A 22,006-nucleotide genomic window follows, 5' to 3' on the forward strand; every position below is an offset into this window, starting at 1 on the left:
AAACTTTTAAGAAACAGATCATCTGAAACTTCTACAAATTATTTCAGAGACTAGAAAAAGATGAATATTCATTCTTTCAGTTACATGGAACCAGTAAAATCTCAATATGAAAACCAGTTAAGTACTGTAAGAGAAAGGAAAATTAAAGATCCATTTTATTCATGGGTATAAATACAAAAAATCCTAAGTAAAACACTAGCAACTCAATTCCTTTAGTGTATAAAAAAGACAATACACCATTATCAAGTTGGGTTTATGTCAGATATGCAAGGATTTTTAAAATTAGAAAATACATTTTTCCAAAGAAGAAATGAAGATGGCCAACAAGCACATGAAAAGATGTTCAACACTGCTAGTCATCATGGAATGCAAATCAAAACCACAACAAGATTATCACTTCACACTTGTTTAGAAAGGCCATCATCAAAGAGAACACAAATAACGAATGTTGGTGAGGATGTGGAGAAAAGGGAACATTTGTACACAGTTGACAGGAATATAAATTGATTCAGCCACTATTGAAAATAGTATGGAGGTTTCCCAAGGAATAAAAATAAAACAACCATATAACCCAGCAATTCCATTCCTGGATATATATTCAAAACAACAAAACACTAATTCAAAAAATACATGCACTCCAGTGTTCACAGCAGCATTATTTACAAGCCAAGACATGGAAGCAATCAAAATGCCCATCAAGAGATGAACAGATAGAGAGGATGTGGTATATATATATATATATACACAATGGAATACTACTCAGCCATAAAAAAGATTGAGATATTGCCATTCGCAGTAACATGCATGGACTTGCAGGGCATTAGACTAAGTAATGTAAGTCAGACAGAGAAAGACAAATACTGTATGATATCATCTGTGTGTAAAATCTAAAATATGCAACAAACTAGTGAGTATAACAAAAAAGATACAGACTCAAAGAACAAACTACAGGTTACCGCTTGGGGTGGGGAGCAACATGGTGGGGAGAATGGGAGGCACAAATGTAAGACAGGCTCAAAGGGAATATAGTCAAGATTTTGTAATAACTGCAAAGGAAAGTACATTTATAATTATATAAACATACAGTATTGAGGAAAAATACGTTAAAAAAAATTTTTAAAGACTGAATATGGTCTAAAAAATTAGAAAATACCTAATTACCACATTTGGAAGTTCACGGTTCACATATTGCTGAAGTCTGGCTTGGAGAATTTTGAGCATTACTTTACTAGCGTGTGAGATGAGTGCAATTGTGTGCTAGTTTGAGCATTCTTTGGCATTTGCCTTTCTTTGGGATTGGAATGAAAACTGACCTTTTCCAGTCCTGTGGCCACTGCTGAGTTTTCCAAATTTGCTGGCATATTGAGTGCAGCACATTCACAGCATCATCTTTCAGGATTTGAAATAGCTCAACTGGAATTCCATCACCTCCACTAGCTTTGTTCATAGTGATGCTTCCTAAGGCCCACTTGACTTCACATTCTAGGATGTCTGGCTCTAGGTGAGTGATCACAGGTGAGTGATCACACCATTGTGATTATCTGGGTCGTGAAGATCTTTTTTGTACAGTTCTTCTGTGTATTCTTGCCACCTCTTCTTAATATCTTCTGTTTCTGTTAGGTCCATACCATTTCTGTCCTTAATGAGCCCATCTTTGCATGAAATGTTCCCTTGGTATCTCTAATTTTCTTGAAGAGATCTCTAGTCTTTCCCATTCTGTTGTTTTCCTCTATTTCTTTGCATTGATCGCTGAGGAAGGCTTTCTTATCTCTCCTTGTTATTCTTTGGAACTCTACATTCAGATGGGAATATCTGTCCTTTTCTCCTTTGCTTTTCACTTCTCTTCTTTTCCCAGCTATCTGTAAGTCCTCCTCAGACAGCCATTTTGCTTTTTTGCATTTCTTTTCCATGGGGATGGTCTTGATCCCTGTCTCCTATACAATGTCACGAACCTCTGTCCATAGTTCATCAGGCACTCTATCAGATCTAGTCCCTTAAATCTATTTGTCACTTCCACTGTATAATCATAAGGGATTTGATTTAGGTCATACCTGAATGATCTAGTGGTTTTCCCTACTTTCTTCAATTTCAGTCTGAATTTGGCAATAAGGAGTTCATGATCTGAGCCACAGTCAGCTCCCGATCTTGTTTTTGCTGACTGTATAGAGCTTCTCCATCTTTGGCTGCAAAGAATATAATCAATCTGATTTCGGTGTTGACCATCTGGTGATGTCCATGTATAGAGTCTTCTCTGGTGTTGTTGGAAGAGGGTGTTTGCTATGACCAGTGCGTTCTCTTGGCAAAACTCTATTAGCCTTTGCCCTGCTTCATTCTGTACTCCAAGGCCAAATTTGCCTGTTATGCCAGGTGTTTCCTGACATCCTACTTTTGCATTCCAGTCCCCTATAATGAAAAGGACATCTTTTTTGGGTGTCAGTTCTAAAAGGTCTTGTAGGTCTTCATAGAACCGTTCAAGTTCAGCTTCTTCAGCATTACTGGTTGGAGCATAGACTTGGATTACCGTGATACTGAATGGTTTGCCTTGGAAACGAACAGAGATCATTCTGTCGTTTTTGAGATTGCATCCAAGTACTGCATTTTGGACTCTTGTATTGACCATGATGGCTACTCCATTTCTTCTAAGGGATTCCTGCCCACAGTAGTAGATATAATGGTCATCTGAGTTAAATTCACCTATTCCAGTCCATCTTAGTTTGCTGATTCCTAGAATGTCGACGTTCACTCTTGCCATCTCCTGTTTGACCACTTCCAATTTACCTTGATTCATGGACCTAACATTCCAAGTTCCTATGCAGTATTGCTCTTAGAGCATCGGACTTTGCTTCTATCACCAGTCACATCCACAGCGGGGTGTTTTTGCTTTGGCTCCACCCCATCATTCCTTCTGGAGTTATTTCTCCACTGATCTCCAGTAGCATATTGGGCACCTACCGACCTGGGAAGTTCATCTTTCAGTGTCCTATCTTTTTGCCTTTTTGTACTGTTAATGGGGTTGTCAAGGCAAGAATACTGAAGTGGTTTGCCATGCCCTTCTCCAGCGGACCACATTCTGTCAGACCTCTCCACGATAACCCATCCATCTTGGGTGACCCCACACGGCATGGCTTAGTTTCATTGAGATAGACAAGGCTGTGGTCCGTGTGATCAGATTAGCTAGTTTTCTGTGATTATAGTTTCAGTGTGTCTGCCCTCTGACGCCCTCTCGCAACACCTACCGTCTTACTTGGGTTTCTCTTACCTTGGACGTGGGGTATCTCTTCACGGCTGCTCCAGCAAAGTGCAGCCATTGCTCCTTACCTTGGTTTTGGAAAAGTCAGAGGAACCAGAGATCAAATTGCCAACACCCGCTGGATCATCGAAAAAGCAAGAGAGTTGCAGAAAAACATCTATTTCTGCTTTATTGACTATGCCAAAGCCTTTGACTGTGTGCATCACAATAAACTGTGGAAAATTCTGAAAGAGATGGGAATACCAGACCATCTGACCTGTCTCTTGAGAAACCTGTATGCAGGTCAGGAAGCAACAGTTAGAACTGGACATGGAACAACAGACTGGTTCCAAATAGGAAAAGGAGTATGTCAAGGCTGTTTATTGTCACCCTGCTTATTTAACTTATATGCAGAGTACATCATGAGAAACACTGGGCTGGAAGAAACACAAGCTGGAATCAAGATTGCTGGAAGAAATATCAATAACCTCAGATATGCAAATGACACCACCCTAATGGCAGAAAGTGAAGAAGAACTAAAGAATCTCTTGATGAAATTGAAAGAGGAGAGTGAAAAAGTTGGCTTAAAGCTCAACGTTCAGAAAACTAAGATCATGGCATCTGGTCCCATCACTTCATGGCAGATAGATAGGGAAACAGTAGAAACAGTGTCAGACTTTATTTTTGGGGGCTCCAAAATCACTGCTGATGGTGATTGCAGCCATGAAATTAAAAGACACTTACTCCTTGGAAGTAAGGTTATGGCCAACCTAGATAGCATATTTAAAAGCAGAGACATTACTTTGCCAACAAAGGTCTGTCTAGTCAAGGCTATGGTTTTTCCAGTGGTCATGTATGGATGTGAGAGTTGGACAGTGAAGAAAGCTGAGAAGCACTGAAGAATTGATGCTTTTGAACTGTGGTGTTGGAGAAGACTCTTGAGAGTCCCTTGGACTGCAAGAAGATCCAACCAGTCCATCCTAAAGGAGATCAGTCCTGGTTGTTCATTGGAAGGACTGATGTTGAAGCTGAAACTCCAATACTTTGACCACCTCATGCGAAGAGTTGACTCATTGGAAAAGTCCCTGATGCTGGGAAGGATTGGGGGCAGGAGGGAAGGGGATGACAGAGGATGAGATGGTTGGATGGCATCACCGACTCGATGGACATGAGTTTGGGTAAACTCCAGGTGTTGGTGATGGACAGGGAGGCCTGGCGTGCTATGATTTATGGGGTCACAAAGAGTCGGACACGACTGAGCAACTGAACTGAATTTCCACATCAACACACTAGAGGAGATAAACTGTAAATACAAAAGGAAAATCACTTAATTCAAAATTTTACAAAAACTTAGCAAACTAGGAATAGAAGGAAACTTAACTTGATAAAGGATATATGTTTAAAATCTGTAATTGATAAGCAGCCTAATGGAAAAATATTAGAAATATCTCTCTAAAATGAAGAAGCATAGAGGTTGTCCTCCTTTACTCTGAGGTTCTGGCAAAATTAAAGCCAGAAGGATGAAAAAAAGAATAAGAATGAATAAAATTGTCACTGTTTACAAGTGATATGACTGTCTACATCTCTAGACAAGTTATTAAAAATAACAAGTATTCAAGATATAACACCAAGGTATAACATCAAGATATAAAATTCAATCACATTTCCATATATATACAATAAGCAACCAGAAAACTTAATAATTCTTTGAGAAGTGTCATGTTAACATAGGATCAATGTCAAATACCCTCCTCCCAAAAAAACATTAAAATGTGTAATATGTAAAGGGTTGACAGCAAAGTTTATAAAACTTTATTGAACAACAATATACGAAGGGAATGGAATAGACAGTCTAGAGATGACATGCATAGTTGCCTTGGTAGACCAGTGGGGTTGGAGGGAAATGGTTATTTACATGGAAATAAGTGAAACTGGATCTCTCTTTCACACTGTATACAAAAGTCAACTACAGAGGGATAAAGTTCTTAAATGTTGAAAACAAAATTTTAAAATATTAGGTAAAAAATAGTATTTTGTATTAATTTAGGTGGATATATTCTCAACCTCGCTTTGTTATTGTTCAGTCACTAAGTAGTATCCAACTCTTTGTGACCCCATGAACGGCAGCACACCAGGCTTCCTTGTCCTTCACCGTGAGTTTGATCAAACTCATGTCCATTGAATTCATGATGCTATCCAACTGTCTCATCCCCTGTCATCCCCTTCTCCTCCTGCCTTCAATCTTTCCCAGCATTAGGGTCTTTTCCAGTGATTCAGTTCTTCGCATCAGATGGCCAAAGTCTTGGAGTTTCAGCTTCATCATCAGACCTTCCAATGAACACCCAGGACCGATCTCCTTTAGGATGGACTGGTTGGATCTTCTTACAGTCCAAGGGACTTTCAAGAGTCTTCTCCAACACCACAGTTCAAAAGGATCAGTCCTTTGGTGCTCAGCCTTCTTTATCGTCCAACTCTCACATCCATACGTGACTATTGGAAAAACCATAGCTTTGACTACTGATGTTTCTGCCTTTTATCTGTCTAGGTTTGTCACAGCTCTTCTTTCAAGGAGCTGGCGTCTTTTAATTTCATGGTTACAGTCACTGTCTGAAGTGATTTTGGAGCCCCAAAAAACAAAGTCTGTCACTGTTTCCCCACCTATTTGCCATGAAGTGATGGGAACACATGCCATGGTCTTAGGCTTTTTGAGTGTTGAGTTTTAAGCCAGCTTTTTCACTTTCCTCTTTTACTTCCATCAAGGGGCTCTTTAGTTCCTCTTCACTTTCTGCCATAGGGTAGTATCATCTGCATATCTGAAATTCTTGATATTTCTCCCAGAAATTTTGATTCCATCTTGTGATTCATCCAGCTTGGCATTTTGCATAATGTACTGTGCATATAAGTTAAATAAGCAGGGTGACAATATACAGCCTTGATGTACTCCTTCCCTGATTTTGAACCAGTTCGTTGTTCAATGTCTGGTTCTAACTGCTGCTTTTTGACCTGCATACCAGTTTCTCAGAGGGTAAGTAAGATGTTTTGGTATTTCTATTCTTTAAAAATTTTCCATAGTTTGCTGTGATCCACATGGTCAAATACTTTAGCATATTGCCAATGAAACAGAAGTAGATGGTTTTCTAGAATTCCCTTTCTCTTTCTATTATCCAGCTGATGTCGGCAATTTGATCTCTGGTTCCTCTGCCCTTTCTAAATCCAGCTTGTACATATGGAAGTTCTCGGTTCGTGTACTTTTGAAGCTTATCTTGAAGGATTTTGAGCATGACCTTGCTAGCATGTGAAATGAGCATGATTGTACAGTGGTTTGAACATTCTTTGGCATTTCCCTCTTTGGGATTGGCACTCTTACTTAAGGAAGCATTTCTTAAACAAGACTCAGAAAATACCTCCAAAAACTGATAAATTTTAGTATAGTAGAATGAATGCTTCTGACCATAGATATCTGAAAGAAATGGAAAGAGAGGTTACATATTGGAAAAAGAAATTCCCAATACTGATAAAGAATTGATATCTTTCCATCTGTTTATGTCTTCTTTGATTTCTTTCATCAGCATCTTATACTTTTTGGAGTACAGGTCTTTTGGCTTCTTAAGTAGGTTTACTCCTAAGTATTTTATTTTATTTTTTGATGCGATGGTAAGTGGAATTGCTTCTTGAATTTCTTTTTCTGATCTTTCATTGTTAGTGTATAGAAATGCAACAGGTTACTGTGTATTAATTTTGTAACCTGCAACTGTACCAAATTCATTGATGAGTTCTAGTAGTTTTCTGGTAGCATTCTTACGATCTTCTATGTATAGTATCATGTCATCTGCAAACAATGACAGTTTAACTTCTTTTCCAGTTAGGATTCCCTTTACATTTTTTTCTTCTCTGATTGCTGTAGCTAGGACTTCCAAAACTATGTTGAATAAAAGTGGTTAGAGTGAACATCTTTATCTTGTTCTTGATTTTAGAGAGAATGCTTTCAGCTCTTCATTATTGAGTATGATTCTAACTATAGGTTTATCATATATGGCCTTTATTATGTTGAGCTATGTGCCTTCTCTGCCCACTTTCTGGAGAGTTTTTATTGTAAATAGGTGCTGAATTTTGTCAAAAGCTTTTCCTGCATCTATTGAGATAATCATATATTTTTATTGTTCAATTTTTTGATGTGGAGTATCACATTGACTGATTTGTAGATGTTGAAAAATCCTTGCATCCCTGGGATGAACCCACTTGATCATGGTGTAGAATCGTTTTCAATGTTGTTGGATTCAGATTGCTAGTATTTTGTTGAGAATTTCTGCATCTGTGTTCATCGGTGATATTGATCTGTAATTTTCTTTTTTGTGGTATCTCTGTCTGGTTTTGGTATCAGGGTGATGATGGCCTTGTTAAATGAGTTTGGAAGTTTTCCTCCTCTGCAACTTTTTGGAGCAGTTTCAGAAGGATTGGTGCTAACTCTTCTCTAAATGTTTCATAAAATTTGCCTGTGAATCTTTAAGGTCCCGAACTTTTGTTTGTTGGGAGGATTTTAATGACAGTTTCAATTTCAGTGCTTGTGACTGTTCTGCTAATATTTTCTATTTCTTTCTGCCTCGGTCTAAGGAGACCTTATCTTTCTAAGAATTTGTCCATTTCTTCCAGGTTGTCTACTTTATTAGACATAAACAGATGGAAGGATACACTATGTTTATGTATTGGAAGAATCAATATTTCCAAAATGATTATACTACTGAAGGCAATCTACAGATTCGATGCAATCCATATAAAATTACCAATGGCATTTTTCACAGAACTAATAAAAAAGAATCTCAAAATTTGTATGGAGACACTAAAGACCCCAAATAGCCAAAGAAATCTTGAAAAAGAAAAATGGAGCTGGAGAAATTAGGCTTCTTGACTTCAGACTACACTATATAGCTTCAGTCATCAAAACAGTATGGTACTGGCATAAACATAGAAATGTAGATGAATGGAACAGGATAAAAAACTCAGAATTAAGCCCATGCACCCATGGTCAATTAATCAATGACAAAGAAGCAAGACTACACAATATTGTAAAAACAGTCTCTTCAACAAACAGTGCTGGGAAAACTGGACAGCCACATGTGAAAAAATGAACTTATATTATTCTTTAACTCCATACACAAAAATAAGCTCAAAATGGATCAAAGACCTAAATGTGAGGCTGGACACTATAAAACTCCCAGAGGAAAACATAGGCAGAACAATCTATGACACAAATCACAGCCACATCTTTTTTGATCCATCTCCTAGTAATAATGGGGGGAAAAAAAACAAAAATAAATGGGAACTACTTAAAATCAAAAGATTTTTCATGGCAAAGAAAACCATAAACAAAGCAAAAAACAACCCTTAGATAGGGAGAAAATACTTGCAAATAAAGTGACCGATAAGGGATTAGTTTCCAAAATTTACAAACAGCTTATGATGCTTAACAGCATTAAAACAAATAACCCACTTAAAAATGGAGAGAAGACCTGAATAGAAGTTTCTCCAGAGAGGACAAGCAAATGGCTAATAGGCACATGAAAAGATGTTCACTATCTCTATTTATTAGAGATAAACAAATCAAAACTACAATGAAATATCACCTAACACTGGTCAGAATCGCTATCAACAAAAAATCCACAAACAAGAAATGCTAGAGAGAGTGTGGAGAGAAGGGAGCCCTCCTATACTTGGTGGGAATGTAAATTGGTACTATGGAGAATATAGGGGTTCCTTAGAAAAATAAAAATAGAGCTACCATATGAGCCTGCAATCCAACTCTTGGGCATATATCTGGAGAAAAACATGATCCAAAAGAATATATGCACCCTAATGTTCATTGAAGCACTGTTTACAATAGCCAAGACATCGAAGCAACCTAAATGTCCAGCAATAGAGAAATGGATAAAGAAGATGTGGTACATATGCACAATGGAATATTACTTGGACATTAAAAAGAATGAAATAATTCCAGTTGCAGCAACAAGGATAGACCTAGAGTGCCATACTGACTGAAGTAAGTCAGACAGAGGCGAAATATCATATGACATTCCTTACAGGTGGAATGTAAAAAGAAATGATACAAATGAACTTATTTACTAAAAGAAAGAGACTCATAGACTTAGAAAACAAACTTATGGTTGCCAGAGGGAAAGGATAGTTAGGGACTTTGGGAAGGTCATGTACACACTGCAATATTTAAAATGGACAACCAACAAGGACTTACGGTATAGCACAAAGAACTCGGCTCAGTGTTATGTGGCAGCCTGGATGGGAGGGGAGTTTGGGGGAGAAGGGATACATGTATGTGTATGGCTGAGTCTTTTTGCTGTTCACCTGAAAATACCACAACATTGTTAATCAACTATACCCCCAATACAAAATAAATAAAGTTTGGAAAAAAAATTGGTATCAAAAATATATAATACTGCTAGAATTTCTATGAATTGGGCAAAAAACATAAATTGAAAGCATAGACCTGTCTGAAAAACATTTAGGCACTGACTATATGAAGAAATATTCAAATTCATTTATGCTCAGGGAAATATGAATCAGGATCATATTGAGATGTCATCTTATAATCAGCAAAAATTTAAAAGTCTCACAGAATCAATAGATGAGCAAGACATAAATGAGCAAGACCTCATATACATTTTTGGTGCATGTGAAAATTGGTACAACCATTTTGGAAAACAGTTTGGCATTATCTTATAAAAGTGAACATTCTCAAGCCCTGTGCCCTGGCAATTCTACTCCTGGGGAAGCTCTTGCATGCATATGTGAGGTGAGGTGTTCAGGAATCATCAATAAAATGAAAATGCAACCTGTCCAATGGTAGAGAATATTTGCAAATCATGTATCTGATAAGGGGTTAATATTCAAAATATATAAAGAACTCACCAGGGAAGCCCATAAAGAACTCATGCAATACCAAAAAACCAAACAACTCAATTTAGAGATGGTCAAGATCTGAACAGACATTTTTCCAAAGAAGACATACAGATGGCTAACACACAAGTGAAAAGATGGTCAGTTATTATTAATCATCAGGGAAATGCAAATCAAAACCACAATGAGATCCCATCACTTGTTAGAATGGCTATTATCAAAAAGACAAGATATAACAAATTGCTGATGTGGAGAAAGGGAACACTTGTACACTGTTGGTGGTGATATAAATTGGTGCAGTCATTGTGAAAAACAGTTTTGAGATCTCTCAAAACCTTAAACATAGAACTATCGGACACGACTGAGAGACTTCACTATAAAATGTACAGCACTATGAGTGAACCATAATATATAGACTCTGGGTGGTAATAATGTGTACATGCAGATTTATCAGTTGTAACCAATGTACCACTCTGGTGGGGGTTGTTAATGAGCTATGCATGTGCATGTGGTGGGTGTGAGGGTACGTGAGAAATTTCTGTGCCTTTTTTGTACCTCTGTTCAGTTTTGCTGTGAATCTAAAACTACTTAAAAAAATAGAATCTATTGGGAAAGAAAGCAAAAGAATAATGAACACATGACCTAGGATGTATAGGATGTGGGAGGCAGGAGAATGGAATTTACAGGGAACTTATTACAGATATATGTTATTGTTACTATTCCAGTTTTGGAGGATCCCATGGATGGGGGGGCCTGGTAGGCTGCAGTCCATGGGGTCGCTGGGAGTCGGACACGACTGAGTCACTTCCTTTTCACTTTTCACTTTCATGCATTGGAGAGGGAACTGGCAACCCACTCCAGTGTTCTTGCCTGGAGAATCCCAGGGACAGGGAAGCCTGGTGGGCTGTCGTCTATGGGGTCGCACAGAGTTGGACACGACTGAAGCGACTTAGCAGCAGCAGCAGCAGCATTTCATGGGCTTGTTATATTATTAAGCAGCAAGCAAATAAATAGAAAGGACCCAGGGATGAATGTGTATAATGAACTAAAGTTTAGAATTAATCCTATCTGTGTACCTGAGAGCCAATAAATGTATAGAAAAGAATAACCAATTTTTAAAATTAAATACAGTTAGAGGAAAGAGAAAAAAAAAAAAAGGGCAGTCCGGCCAAGAGCCTAGTGATGTGTTGTGGGCAGATATGGAACAGTTACAGGGGGAAATTTCTCCCCCTGTGACTGTCATCTGTGAAAAGTTTAATTTTAGTGGCGTGGGAAACAAGGAAACCTGAACATCTTTCAATCAAAAAAACTTTACCCAAATACGTAACTCGCCATGGCATCTTACGGGACTCAAATAAAGGGACTCAAATCAACAAATTTTCACCCCTGATAAACCACCTAGCACCATGAGTCTGGTAGCAGACCCCTCTAGGTGCTCACCAAAACTTTGTACTGCTTTCCTCGGTGCTGTAGACACGTCTCGGCGCTGTGGCTGCCAGTTGGGGACTGCATGTCCCAGACCCACTTGCAGTGGTTAACAATGGAGTCCTGGCCGGCGGAATGTGAGCGGAAGTGACATCACCCGCTTCCGGTTAGCCCTATTCCTCTTGCAGGGTGGCCCTCCATGCCTTTCCCCTTCTCCTCTTCTTGAATGGAGACAATCTCAATGCCAAAGATTGAAGAGAGGGGAGCTACATCCATCTGGGGTTGGAGTGACTGTAGAGAGGGGCTGCCCCATGAACGTGCATATTCATGTATTCATGTGTATTCACCCGCTTCTGATACATCAGTAATAGGGTAACTTACTGTGCTTTCCAGTGTACATTTTTGAGGTGTATTTTCTCCAACAGCAAGTGTCACCCAAACCCGTATAGCCCCCAACATCTGTGTTAGTCGAGTAACGGGAAATAGGAGGAACAAGAGAGGGTGTGACCAGGGAATAGGGGAGTGAGAACGAATTCCTGAGGCCCAGAGGGATTCACTACACTAAAGATGACTCGGCAACACCAACACTGAGGTTGCAGTCCAATGACACCACGATTCAGGTCTAGGCTGTGCCACCTGGTAGTTAGACCCACAGACTCTGTCGTCAGACCGCACGATTAAAATCCTGCTCATGTGACCCACTAACTGGAGGACAGGCAGGTAATTTAAGCCCTTTGAGCCCATTTCTCATCTATAAGATGGTGTTTGCAGCCACAGTCACTTCAAGGAACTGTTGTTGGGGTTAAATGAACCGATACACATAAAGGAGTTGGCGTAGCATTGCCATGCTGTTGATATTAAAATCATGTTAGCTATCAGCATTATTTTTACTCTTGTAATTGCCATCTTCACAATGGGACAACTTGTAAGTAAAGCAACCTAGAAAAGACACTGTCTACGGAATAACCTGGGTTTCTCTAGCGGTTCAGTGGTAAAAATAAATAAATAAATAAATCTGCCTGCCAATGCAGGAGACATAGGAGTTGCACGTTTTATCCTTGGAGGAGGAAAGGGCAACCCACTCCAGTATTCTTGCCTGGGAAATCCCATGGATCTAGGAGGCTGACAGGCTACAGTCCATGGGGTCGCAAAAGAGTCAGATATGATTAGCAACTAAACACCAGCAAGAATGACCTAGAAGGGCTATGTATTTACTTCCTCTTCTTTCCCCACCAGACATTTTTACTCAATACTTGTACAGGCTGTTATAGGCGTAACCTTTGCTGAGGAATTATATTCCTTACCTTTCCAAGTCCTGTCACAGCCATTACCTCCCTGAATCCTGATAGCAGCCTTGTGAGGCTGACAAGAATTATTATTCCCACTTTACAAAGGAAATATCTGGGAGTTAAAGAAGCTAAACATTGCCCAGGTCCTGGCCAGTCCCCAAATTCTGAGTCCAGGACATTTTTCACTACATCACAGTGCTTCCCTTGGGGTAAAGCTTTGCATGCTATCAAGTTCTGAGGAAGGAGGACTTTTATCTTGTGTGTTAGAATGTACCCTGTCATCTGTCTGTAATTATTTTTTATTGAAAATTATTTCTTTAAATTATCTTCTTTCTCAATGAATGTCAACTGTGAATTCCTGCTGTTGGCAGTTGATCCCATTAACTCTGGATAAAGGCTCTTTATCTCCAAGTTTCTCTTTTTCTCTATTTGGCTGAATCTACAGAAGGGCAGCCATACTGACACAATTCACAAAAGCCAACAATGACATCAGCTAGTTGGAGAGCTGTCCAGCAATACCCTGAAGGACCAGAGAGGTAATGAAATATATTGGGTCATTGATAAAATATTTTTTATTCGTTGCAGCTAAGTTAAAAGCATACATGGCTTAGGATGGCAGAAAGTAGGAATTAGGCTTAACTGATCCTCTTTAATTGTTGATCTCCTAAGTTGGAGGTTAAGAAAATCAAGAGATAACCGAAGAGATTCAGACATGGTAACATGCTTAAGTTGGCATGAATTTTCTCTGCCAGCTCCAGTAGTCATGTACAGATGTGAGAGTTGGACCATAAAGAAGGCTGAGTGTCAAAGAACTGATGCTTTTGAATTGGAGTGCTGGAGAAGACTCTTGAGAGTCCCTCGGACAGCAAGAAGATAAGATCAGTCAATCCTAAAGGAAATCGATCTTGAATATTCACTGGAAGGATGGATACTGAAGCTGAAGCTCCAATACTTTGGTCACCTGATGCAGAGCTATCTGACCTGTCTCTTGAGAAACCTGTATGCAGGTCAGGAAGCAACAGTTAGAACTGGACATGGAACAACAGACTGGTTCCAAATAGAAAAAGGAGTACATCAAGGCTGTATATTGTCACCCTGCTTATTTAACTTATATGCAGAGTACATCATGAGAAATGCTGGGCTGGAAGAAACACAAGCTGGAATCAAGATTGCCGGAAGAAATATCAATAACCTCAGATATGCGGATGACACCACCCTTATGGCAGAAAGTGAAGAAGAACTAAAGAGCCTCTTGATGAAAGTGAAAGAGGAGAGTGAAAAAGTTGGCTTAAAGCTCAACATTCAGAAAACTAAGATCATGGCATCTGGTCCCATCACTTCATGGCAAATAGATAGGGAAACAGTGGAAACGGTGTCAGACTTTATTTTTTGGGGCTCCAAAATCACTGCTGATGGTGATTGCAGCCATGAAATTAAAAGACGCTTACTCTTTGGAAGGAAGGTTATGACCAACCTAGATAGCATATTTAAAAGCAGAGACATTACTTTGCCAACAAAAGTTTGTCTAGTTAAGGCTATGGTTTTTCCAGTGGTCATGTATGGATGTGAGAGTTGGACAGTGAAGAAAGCTGAGCGCCGAAGAATTGATGCTTTTGAACTGTGGTGTTGGAGAAGACTCTTGAGAGTCCCTTGGACTGCAAGGAGATCCAATCAATCCATCCTAAAAGAGATCAGTCCTGGTTGTTCATTGGAAGGACTGATGTTGAAGCTGAAACTCCAATACTTTGGCCACCTCATGCGAAGAATTGACTCATTGGAAAAGACCCTAATGCTTGGTAGCATTGGGGGCAGGAGGAGAAGGGGACAACAGAGGATGAGATGGTTGGATGGCATCACCAACTTGATGGACATGGGTTTCGGTGGACTCCGAGAGTTGGTGATGGACAGAGAGGCCTGGCGTGCTGCAATTCATGGAGTCGCAAAGAGTCGGACACGACTGAGCGACTGAACTGAACTGAACTGATGCAGAGCTGACCCATTGGAAAAGACTTTGATGCTGGGAAAGACTGAGGGCAAGAGGAGAAGGGGACAACAGAAGATGAGGTGGTTAGATAGCATCACTGACTCAATAGACATGAGTCTGAGCAAACTCCAGGAGATAGTGAAGGACAGGGAAGCCTGGCATGCTACAGTTCATGGGATCACAAAGAGTCAGACATGACTTACAGATGCATGGAACAATTTTATGGACTCTGAGGGAGAAGGTGAGGGTGGGACGTTCTGGGAGAATGGCATTGAGACATGTGTATTGTCATATGTGAAACAGAGCACCATTCCATGTTCGATGCATGTGACAAGGGCTCGGGGCCGGGGCAGTGGGATGATCCAGAGGGATGGGAGGGGGAGGGAGGTGGGTGGGGGGTTCGGGAAGGGGAACACATGTAAACCCATGGCTGATTCTTGTCAATGTATGGCAAAAACTATTACAATATTGTAAAGTAATTAGCCCCCAAGTAAAATAAATAAATTTATAAAAAATAAAAAATAAAAAAAATTAAAAAAAAGAAAAAAAAAAAAAAGAAAAACAACTGCAAAATGTCTGAAAAATATTCTGACCTTACATTGAGCAAATACAGCAAAGAGTAACTTATAGGATCTCTGGTTGGTGGGAGGATTCACGGAATGAATAAGAAGAGTTAATATCTACTGAGCACTTATTATAGGCCAGGCATTTTTCTAAGGGCAACACTTAACTCTCTCAGTAGCCCAATGAGTATCAATAAATACTATACTTGTTTTACAGGTAAGATTGAGTCAAGTTGCCAAAAGTCACACAGCTATTAACTGATAGAAGTGGAATCAACTAATCTATCAAATGTGAACACAGTACTTGCCTGTGTTGAGGGACATGGGCCTACAATTTGATTATTGGCCTGTAATAAATACAATAATTAAAGAACAATTAACTGTTAAAATGATGCATGTTAACCGCATCTGCCATCTCTGTAAAATGCATGACCTCTACGGTTGCCCAGGCTAGAACTATGGGAGTTATCATTGATTTCTCTTTTTCACACCCAGGAGCAAGTGTGTTTTTATTTTAGAAAGTAGATCTCAGATCCAGCCATGTCTCAACACTAGTTTTACTTCCACCCTAATCTAAGACCCCATTGTCTCACCTAGATTATAGCAAAAGCCTCCTAATTGGTTTCCCACTTCCAATCTTTCCCAACTACAGATTATTCTAGAGTGGTTTATTTTAAGCTAGAAAATAAGATGAAATCATACATCTACTCAAAATTCCTTATGTCCGTTAAAGCACTATAGTGTCTGAGTCTTAAACATCCTTTGACCCCATCTCCTTCTTATCTACTCTCCCCACTCCCCGACCCCACACCACTCCAGGTGAAACAAGCATTGCATGATGTTAGTATTAAACCTGGGTCAGAAATATTTATTACATTGTTCTTTTATGGGTATTTTTTTAAAAGCATTAATAAGAAAGGAAAAAAGAATGCTCAGCAATAGAATGTAAGAATTAAGAAGGAAATAGGGGCTCTTGAAAAGAGACTATTCATGTCTTATGAAAGCCAGGCTGGTAAGGAAACTTAGTATCCCAAATAGAAAATAAATGAATTTCTATTTCATTCCACTATACATTCCCTTAAAAAATTACTGAGAAGAATGCAAAAGAAATCATTGTCAGGGACAAGAAACTGTCCTCATTAGAAAAGTGGTAGAATTCTTTGCTACTGCTCCCGTTGAGAGGGAGATCTAATTTCCCTCTCCTTGAACCCAGGTTATCCTTATGACTTATGTGCCCAGTAGAATGTGGCAGAAGTGATGTCTTGAGACTTTCAACACCGTGTCTAAGAAGCCTGCAGCTTCCATCCTTGTTCATGGGGTTCTTGGAGAAGCAACCACAAATCACCACGTGAAAAGTCCAACTATTCTGAAGCCACCATGCTGTGAAGAAGCCAGCCTCATAGAGGAGTTAAGTGAGAAGAAAGAGACACTTGGCCAGCCCTCAGATGATCCGGCCACCTCAACCCATTTGCCAGACATGTGTGACTACGAAGCTTTCTGATACCTCCAGCCCCAACTGCCATCTGATTAAGCTCCTCAGCAAGAATTGCCCAGGAGAGCCCACAAAACCACAAGAGATAAATTGTCACTTTTTAGGCCATGGTGTTTTGGAATGATTTGTTTTGCAATATTAAATAACTGGCATGGGGGAAAGATCTAGGCTTAGCTTTTCTGAGATGCTGAATCTCTGGTATCATGCGTTGTGGAGGTGGAGGCAGTGGGCGCATGGTATTGAAGCTCATACTGATGAGCGCAGTCACCTGCGTTAGCCAGACAGTGCACCAGCCCCCAGGAACACCCAATCCAGCAAGCACAGCTCCACCCCCTGCCCATGTGTCCTCGCAGGCTGACTGGGGAGGCAGGGAGCCAGATCTGTGCTACGATGCAGGTGGGCAACCCTGAGCGCTGTGGGAAATCAGAAAAGCATCATCTGGATGCCTTGGCAGGGGAGAGGGCCGACAGTTGAAGAGGTGATTTTTCTGGAAGAGGACTGCCTCAGCCAATTCTGAAGGACAAATTCTGAAGCATGGGTGCTCTCAGGGTTTTCCAGGTGGTGTTAGTGGTAAAGAGCTCACCTGCCAGTGCAGGAGACAAAAGAGACGTGGGTTGATCTCTGGGTTGGGAAGATCCCCCCTGGAGGAGGGAATGGCACCCACTCCAGTATTCTTGACTGGAGAATCTTGTGGACATAGGAGCCTGGTGGGCTACAGTCCGTAGAGTCTCAGAGAGTCAGACATGACTGAAGTCACTTGGCACTCACTAACTCACTCATGGGTGCTCAGTAAGAAAATGAAGATGTGGACAATTGGGGTAGGTAGAATTATCAATTAGCATCATCATTTCTGGGGATGTGAAGTCATTAACGAGGTAAATTACATTGCCTTGGCAATTGCCCCATTAGGTAATTTATATATTAATATCAGAAGGACACAGAAAGGACTCTGCCTACATTACTTTAAAAGGTATCGGAGAAGAAAATAAATTAAAACAAAATGCAAACTATGACATGCAAATTCATGCATTTATTGTTCATTTAGTATTTTTGACTCCCTGTACTGGTTATTCTTTCACCAAAAACGTGAAAGCCATGGTTCTGCTTTTAGAGGGAAAAATCCTATGTTCCAAAGAACAACAGGGAGAGATAAGAAAGGCTCCCTAAATGAACACTGCAAAGAAATAGAGGAAAACAATAGAATGGGAAAGAACAGAGGTCTCTTCAAGAAAATTCGAGATACCAAGGAAACATTGAATGCAAATATGGGTACAATAAAGAACAGAAACGGTATGAACATAACAGAAATAGAAGGTATTAACAAGAGGTGGCAAGAATACACAGAAGAACTATACAAAAAAGAACTTAATGACCCAGATAACCACAGTGGTATGATCACTCACCTAGAGCCAAACATCTTGGGGTGCAAAGTCAAGCAGGCCTTAGGAAGCATCATTATGAATAAAGCTAGTGGAGGTGATTAAATTCCAGCTGAGTTATTTCAGATCCTAAAAGATGATGCTGTCAAAGTGCTGCACTCAATATGCCAGCAAATTTGGAAAACTCAGCAGTGGGCACAGAATTGGAAAAGGTTAGTTTTCATTCCAATCCCCCAAAGGGGGAATACCAAAGAATGTTCAAACTACCGCAAAATTGTGCTCATGTCATATGCTAGCAAAGTAATGCTCAAAATTCTCCAAGCTAGGCTTCAATGGTACATTAAATGAGAACTTCCAGATGTTCAAGCTGGATTTAGAAAAGCCACAGGAACCAGAGATCAAACTGCCAACATCTGCTGGATCATTGAAAAAGCAAGAGAGTTCCAGAAAAACATCTATTGTGCTTTACTGATTATGCTGCTGCTGCTGCTGCTGCTAAGTCGCTTCAGTCGTGTCTGACTCTGTGCGACCCAAGAGACAGCAGCTCACCAGGCTCCCCCGTCCCTGGGATTCTCCAGGCAAGAACACTAGAGTGGGTTGCCCAAAACCTTTGACTGTGTATATCATAACAAACTGTGGAAAATTCTTCAAGAGATGGGAATAGCAGACCACCTTACCTGCCTCCTGAAAAATCTGTATGCAGGTCAGGAAGCAACAGTTAGAACTGGACATGGAACAACAGACTGGTTCCAAATAGAAAAAGGAGTACATCAAGGCTGTATATTGTCACCCTGCTTATTTAACCTATATGCAGAGTACATCATGAGAAACACTGGGCTGGAGGAAGCACAAGCTGGAATCAAGATTGCCGGAAGAAATATCAATAACCTCAGATATGCAGACGACACCACCCTTATGGCAGAAAGCGAAGAAGAACTAAAGAACCTCTTGATGAAAGTGAAAGAGGAGAGTGAAAATGTTGGCTTAAAGCTCAACGTTCAGAAAACTAAGATCATGGCATCTGGTCCCATCACTTCATGGCAAATAGATGGGGAAACAGTGTCAGACTCTATTTTTTGGGCTCCAAAATCACTGCTGATGGTGATTGCAGCCATGAAATTAAAAGACGCTTACTCTTTGGAAGGAAGGTTATGACCAACCTAGATAGCATATTTAAAAGCAGAGACATTACTTTGCCAACAAAAGTTTGTCTAGTCAAGGCTATGGTTTTTCCAGTGGTCATGTATGGATGTGAGTTGGACAGTGAAGAAAGCTGAGCACCGAAGAATTGATGCTTTTGAACTGTGGTGTTGGAGAAGACTCTTGAGAGTCCCTTGGACTGCAAGGAGGTCAGACCAGTCAATCCTAAGGGAGCTCTATCCTGAATATTCATTGAAAGGTCTGTTGCTGAAGCTGAAACTCCTATACTTTGGCCACCTGATGCATAGAACCAATTCATTAGAAAAGACTCTGATGCTGGGAAAGATTGAAGGCAGGATAAGAAGGGGATGCCAGAGGACAAGATGGTTGGATGGCATCACCGCTCAATAGACATAAATTTGACCAAGCTCAGGAGATGGTGAAGGACAGGAATGCCTGGTGTGCTGCAGTCCTTGGGGTCACAAAGAGTTGGACAGGACTGTGTTTTTGTAGTTCAAAAGTTTGTAACAACTTTGTGAAGGAGACTCAGCTCTTCCTGTTTTATAGATATTAATATTGAAACTCAGGAATGATGAGTGATTCTCCCAAGATCCCAAGGTGGCAAACAGCAGTATTTGGATTTGAGTACAATTATCTACTCCTCTTATAAAGGTTTCCCTTGGTTCAGTGGAAGAGGACAAAGTATACAGCCAATGTGAGACTATAAAAAGACCCTTGGAAAACAGTGTGATGGAGTATAATGTGCATAAGGGAAAGATAGTCACAGAAGTGGTATCTGGAGGAGGGAGGGTAACCTTTGGTGGAAGTGGGTTTTGAGCCTGATTTTCAGGAAAGTGATAAACTTGTTTCTATGGGACCTCCATGGGCAGCCAGGCAGCACTGGTTTAATTGGAGCAATGGTGCCTGCATTTCAAAGTTATTTATACTAGTGTTTGTCAACTGGAGGAGATTTTTTTGTCCCTGGGGGCATTTAACCATGCCTAGAGAGATTTTTTGATTTTTACTGCTGGAGGAGGGATCTGTGTGTTTGGCATCTAGTGGGCAGAGGGTGGGGATACTTCTAAACATCCTACAAGACTGTCCTGTCCTATTTTAGAATCTTTAAGTGATTAGATGAGGTCCCCACATTATGGAGGATAATCTGCTTCACCCACAGTCTACTGATCTGAATGCTCGTCACTGCTCATCACAATGACACTGTGGAGGAGTTGTAGCAGAGACAGCAGGACCTGCAAAGTCTAACATGTTTACTTTCTGAGTCTCTACAGAAAAACTTTGCCAACCTTTGCCATACACCTCTACTACTCAGAGTGTGGTTCTCAGCTCAACCCCTGTAGAATACCATCAAAGTCGGCTGGAAATGCAGAATCCCCAGCCCTAGTGAATCAGCCTGCAGTGTAACAAGATCTCCAGGCAATGTGTATGTGCAGCAAGGTTTGAGAAGCCCTGCCTACTGCCCTACAAGTCTGTTCTCTATGTCTGTGTCTCTACTTCTGCTCTGCAAATATACTCACCAGTAACATTTTTCTAGATTCCATATATATGCATTATTATATCATATTTGTTTTTATCTTTATGACTTACTTCACTCCGTATAACAGGCTCTATGTTCATCCACCTCACTACAACTGACTCAAATGGAGGAGGAATATTCCATTGTATGTATATAACCACAACTTCTTTATCCATTCATCTATCGACTGACATCTGGGCTGCTTCCATGTCCTGGCTGTTGTAAACAATGCTGCAACTGGGGGGCACCTGTGTCTTTTTCAGTTATGGTTTTCTCAGGGGATATGCCCAGTCGTGGGATCACTGGGTCATGTGGTAGTTTCATTCCTGGTTTTTTAAAGAATCTCCACACTGTTTCCCATAGTTGTTGCTGTCATTCAGTCTCCCAGTCATGTCTGACTCTGTGACCCCATGGTCTGCAGCAGGCCAGGCCTCCCTGTTTCTCACCATCTCCCAAAGTTTGCCCAAGTTCATGCCCATTGCATCGGTGATGCCATCCAGCCATCTCATCCTCGAATGCCCTCTTCTCCTTCTGCCCTCAACCTTTCCCAGCATTAGGGACTGGGACTCCAGTGAGTCCAGTGTTAGGACTCCAATGAGTCGGCTGTTCACACTGGATGACCAAAATACTGGAGCTTCAGATTCAGCATCAGTCCTTCCAATGAATATTCAGGGAATATAATATAATATAACATAATAAAGGAAATATTGATTTCCCTTAAGATTGACTGGTTTGCTGTCCAAGGGACTTTCAGGAATCTTTTCCAACACCACAGCTTGAAGGCATCAATTCTTTGGTGCTCTGCCTTCTTTACGGTCCAGCTCTCACATCCATACATGACCACTGGGAAGACCATAGCCTTGACTATACGGACCTTTGTCAGCAGAGTAATGTCTCTGCTTTTCAACATACTGTCTAGGTTTGTCATGGCTTTCCTTCCAAGAAACAATTGTCCTGACTTCTCCATAGACACTGAATCAATTTACATCCCCACCAACACTGCAAGGGGCTTCCCTGCTGACTCAGTGGTAAAAAATCCACCTGCCAAGCAGGAGATGCAGGTTT

General features: G+C 40.5%; 1 protein-coding gene across 5 annotated transcripts in view; it reads right to left on the bottom strand.

Moving 5' to 3' along the window:
- COL6A6 (collagen type VI alpha 6 chain) overlaps window positions 1–11,685 on the bottom strand; it is a 130,064-nt gene extending 118,379 nt beyond the window's left edge. For all 5 annotated transcript variants that reach the window (XR_014077720.1, XR_014077723.1, XR_014077721.1 and 2 more), the window contains exon 1: window positions 11,576–11,685. The gene's annotated coding sequence lies outside the window, so the exon portion shown is untranslated. The remainder of the gene's footprint in view (window positions 1–11,575) is intronic.
- Window positions 11,686–22,006: the final 10,321 nt, after the last annotated feature.

This window comes from Giraffa tippelskirchi, chromosome 2, assembly GCF_054371585.1.
Source record: "Giraffa tippelskirchi isolate mGirTip1 chromosome 2, T2T-mGirTip1v1.2.pri, whole genome shotgun sequence".
Lineage (NCBI taxonomy): Eukaryota > Metazoa > Chordata > Mammalia > Artiodactyla > Giraffidae > Giraffa > Giraffa tippelskirchi.